This window comes from Aythya ferina, assembly GCF_964211825.1.
Source record: "Aythya ferina genome assembly, chromosome: 12".
Taxonomy (NCBI): Eukaryota; Metazoa; Chordata; class Aves; order Anseriformes; family Anatidae; genus Aythya; species Aythya ferina.
Window position 1 is genome coordinate 7,451,923 of NC_140308.1, and position 15,218 is coordinate 7,467,140.

The 15,218-nt window shown below is 37.9% G+C and overlaps 2 long non-coding RNA genes across 4 annotated transcripts in view; one reads left to right on the plus strand and one right to left on the minus strand.

Moving 5' to 3' along the window:
* LOC311443650 overlaps positions 1-15,218 on the plus strand; it is a 198,774-nt gene that overhangs the window by 175,343 nt on the left and 8,213 nt on the right. The window lies entirely within an intron of this gene.
* Positions 8,059-15,218, minus strand: part of LOC311443649 — a 295,691-nt gene continuing 288,531 nt past the window's right edge. For both annotated transcript variants that reach the window (XR_014697376.1, XR_014697377.1), the window contains exons 6-8: positions 14,884-15,015; positions 11,172-11,263; positions 8,059-9,313 (exon numbers count right to left, since the gene is read on the minus strand). This is a non-coding gene — a long non-coding RNA (uncharacterized lncRNA). The remainder of the gene's footprint in view (positions 9,314-11,171; positions 11,264-14,883; positions 15,016-15,218) is intronic.

Below are 15,218 nucleotides of genomic sequence, written 5' to 3' on the forward strand. Positions count from 1 at the left end.
CAGTAACGAAGGCTGCTACTTAAAGGAAATTAAAATGTTCTCCAGTGCCAGAAAAGTAAAAATCAACAAACATCACAACCTAGTATATTATCTGCTGCATTAATGACATCTGCAAATAACTAAGCACTCAAATGCTCACTACCAATATCTGCTACCTCCTTGCAAATGTGACAGTTTTCTCTGCCAGTGTTTCTCAAGCTACCATGAGTTGCATTCATATTCCATATGGATGCGTATTTTTTCTTTGTTTTTCTTTGACATTAATGCGCTGGCAGAGATTTCTAAGTAGTAAAGGAAGGAAATTAACTTACATTTGCTGGCTTGCTAAAGTAAATTAGCTACACTTTTGACTTTCTGTGGTTTTATTCTGAATGGAAGAAGCAATAAAAATGAAATAAGGCTAATCACTGTTGTTCCATGGTTTTCTCTGTGGTGTGTTAAGAGGAGAAGAACCCATAACGAAAACCCATGAGTTCATATCTGCTTAAAACAGGTCTCTAATTAGCTTCTATAATCGATCTTTCTGCTCTAGCAGGTGAACCAGGTAATTATCTTGTTTATACTCTAGGTGAGTCACAAAATGCTAGATAGCTTTCTCTGTATCTTTAAAAGATAATGCATTGTAACAAGTGTTCCCAATATGAATGAACTACTGTCATAACCCATACCATCTGTTTCACATGCAGCAATGTGAGATCTCATTTTATTCTTTGTTACAAAGAGCTTCAGACATCAAAGAGATGTCCCTTTGACCACTGTCTCAATCAAAGGATTTTACCTAGACAAACCTTTACTTCCCATTATGATTTCAGTGCTGCAGCATATCAGGTGTTTCCTGGCATGAAGAGGAGGGATCCAGTCACCAGTGCTTTTTCTAAGGGCCAAATCCCACCACTATTCACTTCCCATGGGCCTTTTGAGTAGCACAGAAACTCCAAACTCACTGGTTAATTAGGGGTTAGTTACTTAGGGCCCAAGGCTTTGCAGACAGACTGTGGCACACTATACAATGTATGGCTTTTATTCAGTGTGATGTGGCTATCTGTCACCTTCTAGATGGTAGAGATATATTGGTTAAATACATGGTTAGAATTAATTAACTTACATAGCACTATCTCAGTATGCTTAATTGCTCATAGAAAATCCCTGAATCTCACCCGTTTTGTGTGTTCTCTATTTTCAAGTTATTCAGTCTGTGCTCTGTTTACATAATATAGATATTTCTCTTTCTTGTAGGTTGTCTTATAGTAAGCTCTACGAAGTACACAAAGGAATAATCCCTTCTGGCAACCTTCAAAGGGTCACAGCCATATTTGAGGCCTATGACCACTAGCACTAATAATGGTATATTTGCAAAGAATAGACATAGAGTGCAGTTCTTCCTAGTATAATGTGGAAGTGCTTCTCATTTTTGTACTAGCGAAGAGGCTTCTCGCTTATGTTGAATGGCTGAAATATGAGACTACATATTTTCTGTAATCATTAAAACAATGGTGTTCCAGCTTCTCCCCAAGCTAAACATAATCCTGTCATGGGCATGCCCCTTTTCCACTTCTCCTTGGTAGCTGAATTTAAAATTCCCATAAATAAGGTCTTTTTTTTTTCATTTTTTTTCATAGACTTGTCCCTAGCAAATTTAGTTTCAAGGTCTTTTATTTCTGTTTCTAAAGTAATTATCCTCTGGGCCTCTTCCTTTCTTCCTGGTATGATGCTAGACTAATTATTCTTCTCCTAATGAATGCCTGAAATGGATCCCATATGGTGGCATATGTGCCTTCAGATGGAAGCTTCGTTTGAATAAAATAAGGAAATTCTTCTCTTGGGGCTTTCTTAAATTTTTCATTCTGTAACAATGATGAGTGAAATCTGTGTCTTGGGGATAGAAGCAGCCAACTTGCTTTCTGTTACACTTAGAGCTTTCTCTAAACTGGAGATTTCCATGACACTCTCTCTCTTGCACAATGGCCATTTGTAGCTATGAACTTTTACACTACGTTGACACAAAGAATTCTTGAATGAGTCGAAGCCTCATTACATTTGATCTGAAAGCCATTTTTGTTCCCTCAAAAATTATTCTGTATACCAGCATTTCCCTTAAAGAATTTCTTTGTCACCTTTCTCCTGATGTACCCTGCAGCATGCATTGGCTTTTTTATTGCTTAGGACTCAAGCCACACAGTAACTTTTCTACACAATTACCTAAGAAATACAAGATTAATCCCAGTTTATTTCTTCGTGAAAGATGACTTGAACCATGTTTCCCAGCAGAATTCTTTACCGAATTACCATGTGTTCTATGGTGCATGCCAATCTTGGTGCCTTCATAAGAGCAAATATATTAAACATATAAGTGTAAAAGGAAGGTTCTGAGGTCTCAGCATTGTAAGGCCTGCACTGGCACTGACAGCGGCAGAAAGGGCAGTTGATACCTATTTTTGTAACTGTGGTGTGAGTTTGAATTCCAGTCACCATCCAAACTGTTAACAAATGTGTTAGTAACAATAATAATTTTTTGTTGTTGTTGCTTAAGATGCATAATTTTTCTATAGATTTAATCCTTCCTTCCGTCCTTCCTTCCTTCCTTCCTTCCTTCCTTCCTTCCTTCCTTCCTTCCTTCCTTCCTTCCTTCCTTCCTTCCTTCTTTCTTTTTTTCTTTTTCTTTTCCTGTATCACTTAATGCTTTATTTATGCAAATCTCTGAGATGGCATTTTGTTCTTAAACTGAACATATTTTTACATATTTTATTTATACATATACATGTCCGGTCTAAACCTCCCCTGGCACAACTTGAGACCATTTCCTTGCATCATATTGCAGAAAAGAGAACAACACCTCCTTGCTGCAACCTCCTTTCAGGTAACAGGGTGATGAGGGCTCCCCTCAGCTCCAGACTGAACAGCCCCAGTTCCCTCAGCTGCTCCTCATCTTGTTTTCTTGTCCCTTTGCCAGCTTTGTTGCTCTTCTCTGCATACGCTCAAGCAACTCAGTGTCCTTGCAGTGAGGGGCCCAAAACTGAACACAGTACTTGAGGTGTGGTCTCACCAGTGCTGAGTACAGGGGGATGGTCCCTCCCCTAGCCTCACTGGCCACACTACTTGTGATGCAGGCCAGGATGCCACTGGCCTTCTTGGCCACCTGGGCACACTGCTGGCTCACATTCAGCTGCTGCCGACCAGCACCCCCAGGTCCCTTTCCGTTGGGCATCTTTCCAGTTGCTCTTCCCCAGGTCTGTATGGCTGCATCGGGTTGTTATGACCCAAGTAAGCACCCAGGCTGGATGCCATGCCACTGGACTCGGCTCATTGATGTAGCCTATGCAGATCCCTCTGCAGAGCCTTCCTACCCTCAAGCAGCTCATCAGCCCCTCCTAACTTGGTGTGGCCTGCAAATTAATGGCCTGAATCAGTCTGAAACAGGGCAGTGGTTTGGTACTGCTGCATAAAGCTGTGCCATAACTGAGGTATTTGTAGAGAAGTAAAAGTGAAATGCTGTTTAAAAAAACACTGGTTCTGCATAAACTGATTTTAGTAGTGTAGCACTTGAATCATACTAATTGCTTGTGAAAACATAATCATTTTATCTTGTGTATGTATTTGTTCTTGGTGTCAGAGACACAATGGGGAAATACTGTATTGATTTTTGTTAGAACATTTGATCCCAAGTTGATAAAGAAAAGGACAGTAACTAACTGTGCCACTATTAATATTGAGCACTACTTGGATGTAAAAAAATCCAAGCAATGTACCTCCAGCAATGTATGAACCCGCAATCAGGGAGAATGTTAGAATATGAAAAAATGCCTGGTTTTAAGACATACTACAAGGTCTTAGATTCTGTTTAAATGGAAGGAGTGTTTGCCTCTGGGTGGTCTCATCCTGAGAATATCAAGCCAACAGCTTTGCAAAACACATACTGTACTTCTGTGAATAAGCTTATTTCTGACTTGCTGTCATTTTCTTGTTTTGTTTTCTCGTCTATGAATGAATAATTGTTAGCATTCCAATAACCCAGCTCAAGCTTGAAAAAAAAAAAAAAAAAGCCAAACAGATCTTAGCTCCTCTAACAATCTGTAAGCTTGCACATTCTTGTAAGGCATAATACTTGGTTTGGATTTGTTCTACTTTGCTCCATTTTTTCCTATTCTGTACAGAATTTTCTGATTTACTTGTGAAGATTTCTAACAGACCAAACCTGGAAGAGTCCCCTGTGATCTGTTCAATAGCTTGTGTCCTCTACCTGACTTTGAATCACTTGCTACAAATAACCAAGGGAACATAAACCATTTTAGGGGATAATAATTTATCTTTTGCAGAACAGTTGGTTTCTTTTCTTTCACTAGCTCAATGCAGTGACCATACAGAATACTTAATTCATAGTTCAGACAGCAGTTTCTTGTTTAGCTTTCTTATTAAAGTCACAGCGTTATTTTCTGACAGGGCAGTATTTGCACAGAGAAGCTTGATGAAAGGGCAGTAATCAACAGGGTTAGGGGAAAGGGTCATTTCTTATCCATATCACAATGCTAGTTGCTTTCTACACTGGAAGTTGATACCAAACTCCCTTTTCAACAAGATATACTGCTGAAGGTAATAATTCTGGGAATCTGGGATGCAGTAGCTTTTCTTAGAAAAACAAAGCCAAAGTTTTCAATGTTGGTTACTTATAATTAGGCCCCTAAATTCATTGTTAAGTACCCAAAACAAATTGCTATGATGATGAGAAATTCCACTTACCCACAAATCTAATTTTGACAATGCGAGCTGCGAGTACTCAGAGCGTTGCAGAAGCAGACCACTCTGATCTTTGTAATCAGATATGGCATTTTGTCTCTACTTAAATCTATCCAGGAGCTATGTTTCAGGAATATCATTCTGGCAATATCAACTGCAGGACACTGTCATTTTCTTGACAATACTAGAAACTTTCTCTTCTTTTCCCAAGATAGAGTTTTGTTCACTCATTGAGCCGTAGAGTCAGGAATTTCAGTAGCTAGCTTCACCAAGTGGACGGGTGCAAACTCAGCAATACACCCATGCTTCACAGTCCCAGTTCTGACCCAACATTTCGGGGGTCAGAATTAGGGAGCTATAAAGGCATTCAAAGTGCACCTAGATGTCCTGAATATGTAAATAGTTAAGCATAATATAAACTAGAGAGCTAGAGTCCATTGCCTTTCAGCAGGAGCTAATTGCCTAATCTGCTCTATCAGTTTTGAAAGTGCTGTGAGGGCAAGAATTAGAAGAGGTATCTGGATATTCATACTGCTGATACATCTGATACTGCAGGAGAAAATTTCAAAAGCCAACCAGTCAAGTTCTCTTGAAAGCTAGTTACTAGTTTGAGCCTTCAGCCTCCCATCAGGAACATACAGTAGTTACTTAACTAAGTCTCTTCATATGAAATTGGCATAACTTTGCTGCTGGATAGAAAATATCTACCATTCAGACTAAGCTTATTTCCTAGCACATGAGAAGGGTACATCTGCCATCATTATATACCTAAATCCCTTTAGGAGTCTTGACCTTTGTGCTATCATCAAAACCCAAAGGCCTATGTATTGGAATTGCTTTGCCCACTGCAGGTGTGGTATGTCACTGAGGGGGTATGTCACTACAGGTGTGGTATGTCTCCTGCATCTAATAAAGCTCCAATACAATATGACAAAGACAAAAAGAAGAACTTCCACGAATTTGCTGTTTTTATTTTCTAATGTCCTGGGTGTTATAAGCCCAGGAAGAGAAAATAATGAAGGCTGTCCTAATGTTTACCAATTCCACTTCACTTATTAGTAATCTAATACAGGAACATAATTATACTGTACTAATAATTCTGCAATGTCATGAGCTCTTTTACAGCTCTGTAGCTGTAATATAGTCTTTTAAATTTTACTATTTCTTTCCCTTAACTGGTCATCTGGTGTGTGTTGTCACCTGGTAAGAAGCATACAAAGAAGTAAGAATTTTGAAAAGTTCCAAGCAGAGCTCTCAAGCACCCTTTCAGATTTTCTGTCTGACACTTTATATTTAAAAATTAATCTAGAGCACCCCCACAAAAAAATCTATTTTACTTGTTTAACAAAATGGAATATTGATTTGCCAAAGCCTAAACAAAGCAGCCTACATGATTCATTGATCAAGAATTTGGGCTCAGTCCATGTGATCATTAACTTCTTTGTCAGATGCATTCATTTATTCATAAGCTTTGTTTATGGCAGGCCTCTTTTACAGGCTTGTTTCAAAATAACAAAACCCAAATGCCTTGTCTACCTTCCATATCACTGAATACAGAAGACAAAACAGAAGGTGCTATTAGCTTCAAAGATTTCATGAGCCTTTTGAAGAATCTGGGAACTCTGGAGGCTTTCATATAAGTCCAGGCTTCAGTATGATTTTGGAACTGTATATCATGAGTATAACATTCTCCAAAGAAAGAAACCCCTTGTGCTGCCATGTGGGGAACCTACAAAATTTGAGGAAGTCAGTAGCTGAACTATCAGGAGCTCCAGATACCTTTGTGACATTTTTCAGGAAATGCTGGTTGCATGACCTAAAGCCACTTTTTTTCAATGGACAACTGTTGCAATAAAATGCTTGCTGGAAACTTCAGATGCACAGTTTAAAGGATTATAAAACAAGATCAGGTTAAAACCTATGGCTTAATCAAAAATCAAAAACTTTCAGCTGTTTCTCAGTACATTCTGTCTGGTTTAAAGCAATCAAGGCAACAATAGGCAAAAGAGTTCTGAATTCTCTTTTTTTGGAATGTGGCACTGTTTTAAGTTCCAGACTTCACTGTGCTGTATAGCTTAATAGTAGGCAGGAGATACTAACAATGAAAAATGAGTCCTTATAATCAATAGCTGAGTATTTGCTGCACTTCATTAATCCTGTATCAAAGAGTAACATCATAGTCATGAAGAAGTTATTACAGGGTAACGTAGGGTATGAGCTTACATGGAGTTAAACACTCTGTGGTAACTGGCAGGGTTCAGCATCTTCCCTGAAACACACACAAGTTAGGTGACCCCTCAGCGGAAGATGGATAAGCTCTACTGCCTCTGCCGTGAGGTGCTGTGGGTTAAAAGCATGCTCAGAGACAGTTACCTCAAAAGAGCTGGCATGTTCACTCACTTAGCTTGTCGTAATTTTGCTGTAAGCCTATCTCCGTAGTGTGCAGCTGTCAACCTTTTAACATCAAAAATGAAAATAGTGGGAAAAGAAGATGAAACAGTTTGTGATTTTTTTAGTCTTGTTGAAAGAAAGAATAAAGTAGTCTCACTCTCAGTAATTTATACAACTGAAGTCTAATTTGCATGTTGTATGGGCTATAATGCAATCTGGAATGCATTCTGACTTTGGGAGCCTGGTAATCTTTGTGGATGTGGAATTAAGTCTTTCCATGTTTCCACTAATTCTTGCAAGGAGTGTAATGGAAATCCCACTATCTGAATCAGGACATTACAGAATAAATAGCATGAAGCACTACTGCAGTAAGAAATACTCTGAAGCTTCTCCACAAATTTTATGCACTGGGTTTTGGATTAAACAACGTGTACATAGCTGGTACATAGATGTGGTGACACGAACAGAGAATTTACTAGCTTGGTTTTAATATATTTGTGTAGAAGCAATGAACTTTATCCTAATCAAACTTAGTATGGCTTCTAAGTCAAAATTGCTGATTAAAGAGCAGTTAATTAAGAGCGGAGTGTCCTTCCATGCTGGGCATCCATCTGAAACCTTAGTGCCACATTCTCTCTCAGAAAATACTGGGGCCTGCTCTTTAAAAATGGTAAACTCATACATATCTCCTGCTAAATGCAAGCTCAGTCAGGCTGATTACACCATACTCTTTATCAGATATAGGCTGATTTTAGACCTGAGTCTGGCATAAGTGCTGATTTTGTGCCGACAATGAAGCAAAAAGCAGTCTCACAGTTTGCCCGAAGCAAAGTTCATGCACAGTCTGCTCTATTATCGATACAAGTCACAAACCTTTTGTGCAGTGAGATCACATTTCAAATATTTTTATGCTTTGCAACATTGATTTGATTTAACTTTTTTTCTTAAATTCAGACTCTATTTATTTTTGGACAGAGACAGTCATTTATTATATGCAAAAAATAGGACCATGAATATGTACAATGTATTCTCTGCATATACAAAATTTATACACACATATCTGCTAGCGCAGGCTCAGAGAACAGAAAAAAGAAATTAAAACATTTGCTTAATACTAATATTACATATGTATATATACATTTTTCTGTTTGCAAAACATTTGCATTATGTTTTCTTTCAGTTATAGACTGAATTTTTACCACAAGGAATAGGCTGTAAACGGATGCACAATAGCTGGCTGCAATGGATAATTTCATTTAGGCACGGAATTACAAAGTAGCAATTTTTAACTTCAACTAGATTACACATTTACTAAACCTTCCATAAATTCATCATTTGGCTGAGTCACATTGAGAATTGTTTTAAATAAATCTATGTGAAAATTAAATTTAAGTTGAAAAGTAGCAGGAAAAAGATGTATAGTAAGTACTTCATTTGTTGTAATAGGACTGTTTGGAAGGAATACAAATGCACTTCAAATTGTAAAGAGCATAATTATTTTTCTCCAGAAGCTGAATGAAATAGAGCAGCTTCTGCCTATATAATATTTGATATGAATTATCCTCATAAAATTCAAGTTGTGTTTTTTAAATTAACTCTTTTCTTGGTGTAAAGTAAGTTTCCAAATGACTTCTCCACTTCTTTGTTTTATTATAATGGCCAAAAACCCCATAGGAATTGTTTTAGCTGAGTGGGCCTATAGTTTAGCTTCTCCATCACACTTCTTTTGGCTGTGGACGCTAACAGATGTTTCACAGAAATTTCAAAAACCTATTTATTAACAAAACGTCAGGGGGAGTCAAAAAGGGAATGGGCAAAACCCTAAACCTGAAAGGACTTTAAAGAGGTCACCTAGTCCATCGCTCTGCCCTGAATTATTGATCCACTGAGAGGAAATTTCATTCTGACCCTAACACAAAATCCTACTCCTGGGGTCTTTTTCTTTTTCTCTTATCTAAGAGAACTGTAGATGTGCATGTTATCCATATAATGTCTAATCCTTTACAAATCCTATACAGGATTAGTGTATTGTAGATGACTGCAAAAAATCTGGAGTGCCATGTCATAATTTATTGCTAATAGATGACTGCTGGGATTCTGAGACATTTTGTATCACTTGGGTTTGGTCAGGAACATCAGCAGGAAGGAGGGTATCATTCCAGACAGCCATCCATCAAGTGACGCTTAGGGGCTGTTAAGAAACAACGTCAGAACTGCTAACTTTAATGACTCTATGTCCTTTCCCAGACAGCCTATGAAACTTGTTCTGACAAGAAATGATTAAGGACTCCCACAAAAAAAATACTGGGGAAAAAAAAAAAAAAACAAGTCTTAAAAGAGAGGTTTTTAAGAGAAGAGAGAGGGGGGCCAGTCTTTGCCACACAGTGGTGCACTGAACAACTGTGCAGGAGCTGGTTCCAGAACGTAAAGCAGTATGTTTACATCAACATGGTGCTGGGCTGCCTAATGTGTGCTGCTGAGAGGCAGATGGTCTCAGCTCAGAGCTAACTCTGTGCTATCACAGCAATTCGCCAGTCGGAGTTTGAACTAGCATCCTCCACAGTGCTGCACAGTGCTGTACGACAGCACCAGCTCAGGTGAATGCTTCTTCATCTGCCCCTTGGCTCTCTGTGAAGTTTGCACGAGGGAACCAGAATAACGAATTTAGGTTATCTGGAAAAGCTATCCCTACTTGGTCTACCAGCTCCCTCCCAATGCTTAAATCAGTGTTTACACACCTCCCTTCCAATTTTCTTTCCTTTTTTTTTTTTCTTTTTATCTTTAAAGATTTATGCCCAAAGCCAAGTGCCAAATAAGAATACTTTCATTCTAAAAATGTTTTTCTGGATTGACCATACACAGACTTCTGTATGAAGTTTAACCTGCAGGGTAAAAGTGATAAATATCCTATGTATCGTAGCCCAGGGCATGATCTAAAAATGAAAAAATGTACATTCCCCTCCAAGGAGCGCTAATAGCCAGGGGTATGCACTGCACAAGGGAGACACAGATGTAGTCAGTTACAGTCTGTGTAACCACGATGCTGTATCATGAATGACGACGGGCAGCTAGGCTGTATGTTAATAAACTGTTTGCTTTTGTGGGTTTGAAATGCACTACCTTTCCAATTCACTGACCTTCCTTTTATTACTATAAGAAAGTTTAAACATGAATTTTTGTTTTACCGTGTCTGTCACTCATAATTTTGTATAATTCCATCATCTTCACCTTCCTTTATCACAATTATGTTATTTACCCTTTTTGAGACAATTCTGATCTCAGTGCCTATGGATAATAACATTTCTGTGGTTGGATACAATTTTAATTAAATATTGTTCAGGTTCTTTTCTTAAAAGAGACGAGACTAAACTCTTCAGAGACTTTGGTTTAAAAATAAAATTGTGCCAAAGAAAATGTATGTATGTATTAAATGCCTACTTTATAAAATAAGTTACTGCTTTTGGAAAAGAAACAAATGCAAATTCTAGTTACTGTGCTTGAAAGAGGTGACAAGAAGAAGTGCCAGCATCTTGGCTCGTGTTTCTGCTTTATTGTCAGAAATTGTTAGTTACATTTGAAAATTATGGATCTCTCTCATTGTGAAAGTTGTGTCTGCCAGTTGGTGCCTGTACACTACAGTGGGTTTACCCAATTAGCAGAATTTCCCATGCAGGACCCAGAATAGCTGTGCATGCATCCTAAATGTTACCACAGCTGAGGTTCATCCTGGGACTCTGGTGGTCTGGAAACAACAGCTTTTCCAGGTGAGCTAAATGCAAGAGAAGCTGTACAAAGCATGCCCCGGTGGAAGTCAGCCTTGGCACGTCTAATCTAGCTGTATTTGCCTATACTTCTCTCTGACAGACATAGTCTGCCTGAATCATAAGCAAACTGTGCAGCAGGCAGAACAGTATTTTTAACTCCTGACCACTCATAAAATGAAACAGGTCATGGAAACAATGACATGTAAGTGCTGTTTGTAATCTTCGTCGTTGCCCATCTCAAGCTATTTGCACCTCTCTTCTGCCACTCACCCATATGTAACTCACCTTATGCAGAGCTGTAGCATATTCAAGCCACATCTGAGGCTCACATGAAGATGATGGGAGGGCCACCAGGTAACTGCTTTATGGATTAACATCTGAGGGATTTAAGAGACTGATTGCATGTATGAGTTCAAAGTAAAAGAAGAGGCATGAATGGAGAAACAGCATTCCCGAGAAAACACAAGCAACTGCAGTTCTCTGTCTGGGCTTCAAGCGGCAGTAACCTAGTGTTTGCTAAGTACGCCAGCAATAATGCAGGGCCATAGACCTTTCCATATCTTTTTGCCTTGTTGCTGTATATAGATTCCTGCACTTTTCTAGTGCAGGTAAGCAGACATAGCACATTCTAATTGAGCAACAATCTAGAGAATATACTAAACTTCAGGTAAAAGGTATTATGGTAGAACCTATTAGAGAATAATATATATAATAAGAATGAAGCGTCTGTCACCTTTATAAGTAGATTGACAGAATGTAATCACTAAAAAAAAAAATTAAAAATAGGTTAAAAAAGAAAAAGAACTTTTCCTTAGCTGTAGCTAGCAATTCACATATTCTCCTTTCCTTTAAGAATCAGGTAGGTTTTGTAGGTAAATTTTTGTTTCTATAGTAGGCAGTGGAAATGATCACTTTATATATACAGAGAAACAAAGTCACTGTAGCCCTCCTAATCAGGGTTTTGATGATCTACAGATCGTGGCAGGCACTGCTTTATTAATTAGTCCCAAGTTAACACAAACAGCTTTGTTCACAGAACCATTCCAATAACAAGTAAGTGCTGGGAAACTGCTAAACTTAATCAATATCTGTCACTTATTTTAAAGGCTTGAGGAGCATCCAAATATGCTTAAATTAATTTGAAAAAATGTGATTAATTTTATTTTAATTGATTGTAAACTCTGCAAGGCAGTCATATTTGAAACATTTATTTTTAAATATTTTGTCTTTAAAATTAATTTCTATTTTATCAAAAGGAGTATAAAAGGCTTATGTAGTTGAACTTGAAATGATGTATTTTTGTATTGTGCATGAGTCTTCAAAATTACTTTTTTTTCTTCTTTAAAATATATATTTAGCTCCGATATTTAGGTTCTTAAAAAATGTCTCTATTTTTTTCCTTTAAAAAGAGATACAATAGACTTTTTTAATGAGGATAAATATAAAATAGGATATGAAGCATTTTGGTTAACTAAATGGCATATAATGCAATTACTATGTAATTTATTATTCTGGGAGGGGGGGAAAGGTTTTTTGCTGCTCAAAAACATTTCCCTTTTATTCTTCCCTAATTTTTCTCTTGAATAGTTTTGTGGGTAAACCATTCATTATTCACCCACATCTAGATGCTCTGAAAATAAGCTAGGATCCCCATTTTAAATAGATCTCTGTTGTTCTATACTTCTCATTAGTGAACAATTGTGTTTGTTATATTCCGAGGAGTCAATGTTAAGTTTTATATGCCCCACGTCTCATTTTATCTAAAATGTGGGCTCTAAATGAGCACTTCCATTTGTGGCATCTGTTGTGTTTCCCACTCCAGCCACCCTGTATGTCCCTTCTGCTGGGAGAACCTGAGCTGACACAGTTGCTGCTGGCAGTGTCACTGTCTGCTTTTCATCCAGAAAAATGAGTTCTGTGTCTTAAACACCCTAAAGGAGGCTGAATTGGATGTTTTGTGTCATTCTGCATTTTACTCAACCAGCAAAGGTTTTTCCTTCTCTATTCCCTTCATACTAGCAAGAATGTTACTCAATAGCAGTATTTCAGAAAAGCTCTCATGGGAAACAGGGTGAATGAGATCAATGAAAAATTGCAAAACTCTGGGATCCAGCATTCTAGAAGCATTGATTTTACAAGGAAAATGATAAGCTGAGTTACATGTCATTTTCAGCATTTTTTCCTGTTGTAAACTTTCTTATTTTCAAAGACTTAAGATAAAAAGGGCTTCTGGATGCACTGGATATATAACAAAATGAGGCTTTAGCAAAACAGATTGAACATTTTGGGGACCTGAAATGAATGTTATACTCCTGTGTATAACAGTGACCAAATTCCCTAACAATCCCTTATGAACTTACGGTAAAAATAGCACCTGCTAGGGAGTCAGCAGAAACAATAAATGAATTTAAATGTTAGTATGTTTAAGTATAGATCTCAGCAAAACAATGATTACCTGCAGCTTTTGGAGATGTGCAAACCTTTATTGTGGTCAGACACTACTGACAGAAAACAGAATATCAAGGATTTTGTGTTATGCTCCTTTAGTGTCCTCTTGAGGACCCGTGAATTTTAAAGCATCTTTGCTTTGTGAAAAAAAAATTGTTGAGCTGTCTGACCATAATTTGTTCAACATGTGCTCTGGTTGGGCATGCTTCCCACCTTTCACCCAACCACAGTCTGTTAAAGGATAGGGGTGATCAGTGTATTAACCACTTGGCTCTAGAAAGGTAGTAAGGAACTTCCATCAGCTGAGCTGCCATAAAGGGCCAGTGTGTACATATGTGCACTCCAGCCTGCCTCCCCAGGTAAAATGCAACAGCCTGTTCCTCTGCGGTTTCCCCTACCTTATATTAATTCAAAAGAAGAGAAGGCTATTAGCAAGCACATGAGCTGTTACTAACAGCTAAAAGATTCAGGAGGTGCACAGGAACTCCTTAGGCCAGTGTAGCTCAGTTAAATGAAACGTCTGAGCCCCGTGGCTGGCGTTGGAAATCTATGTCTTTGGAAATGTGCTCACCCCACAACAAACAAACAAATAAACATCCTAACAACACAAAACAGAGTAAAGAAACTTAAGTTTCTCAGAGCTATTAAATGCTTTTGTTCTCTGTTCATTCAAGTTAATTTTAAGCAGCTTGGCTCATTTAAAAAGAATAAAATGAGATTGGAGGTTTGAGCTCTGATACACTTGACATATTTTGCTATGATAGGGATGTTTTGCTTCACAGAAGCTTAATTGCCCCACATGCAACACTGAGGATAGACTTTCCAGGTCAAGGTCAAGATCATAGATGGTGAACAAAAGAGCCTTTCTCTGAATTAGTTCTTGCCCTAAAGACAATAAAATATCTCTCTGGAGTCTATATGGGAATGCTATTGCAAAGATCAGCTTCTATTTTTTCTATTAGTAATAAAGAAAAAAAAACTGTTTCAGTACAAAATGCTCTATTTTAATTTCACGAGAACTCTAAAATGTAGTATTAGAGGAATACAAGAGTGGTAATCATTGGTAACTCTTTTTATCCAGTCCTCAGAACAAAGCACAGTGCAGGAGGTCTGTTTTGAATTAATTCCTGTGTTTTAGGGTATCTATATTTTTCCTCCCATCCAGGAAAGTGTTCTAACTATGAGCTTAGACTGCAAAGGGGTGCACCTGCTCCCTAATTAGTATGTCATGCAAAATAAACTCTTTCCCTAAAAAGACTGAGAAAAATGCTCTCTTGCATACGTACAGATATACACATGGTGCAACATACAGTGGTGATGAAGCACTCTCTAGAAAGACAGATAAGGATTTAAATTTGAATTTCAATTCCCGGGATAGAAGAAGCTGTGAACTGAAGTACTCTACCTCTTCAGTGAGTAGTTTAGCTACTGAGATAAATGAGGGGAGAAGAGGAAACAGCTACTTTTTAGCCATCTGTTTAAAAGAAAGAATTTTTACATTTTTTTTTTCCAAAAGAAACCCTGAAAGATGGTGAGCATTTCTCCCTACCTTAAGTCCACAGAAGGAGGTGTTATTTAAGACATAGCTGATCCTTCAGGTTTCTGAATGAGTACCTTAACTGGCCCTCTGTACATGCTTGCATTTGCATTCCAGTTCTTTATGTTCTCCATAAAAGCTAACCTGAAAAGGAAAAAGGAAAATCAAATTCTTTGTTCTGAATTCTTCATGAAAAAGGTTTGTTTTTGACTAATGCTAATATGGAATGCAGTTAGGTGTCTTCTGGAAAGAAGATAACTCAAAGTCTTTTGAACATGATATGCTCACTACTGCAAATAAAAGTACAGACGTGATGGCTGATTCAGGACAAAAGTTCCTTTTCCATA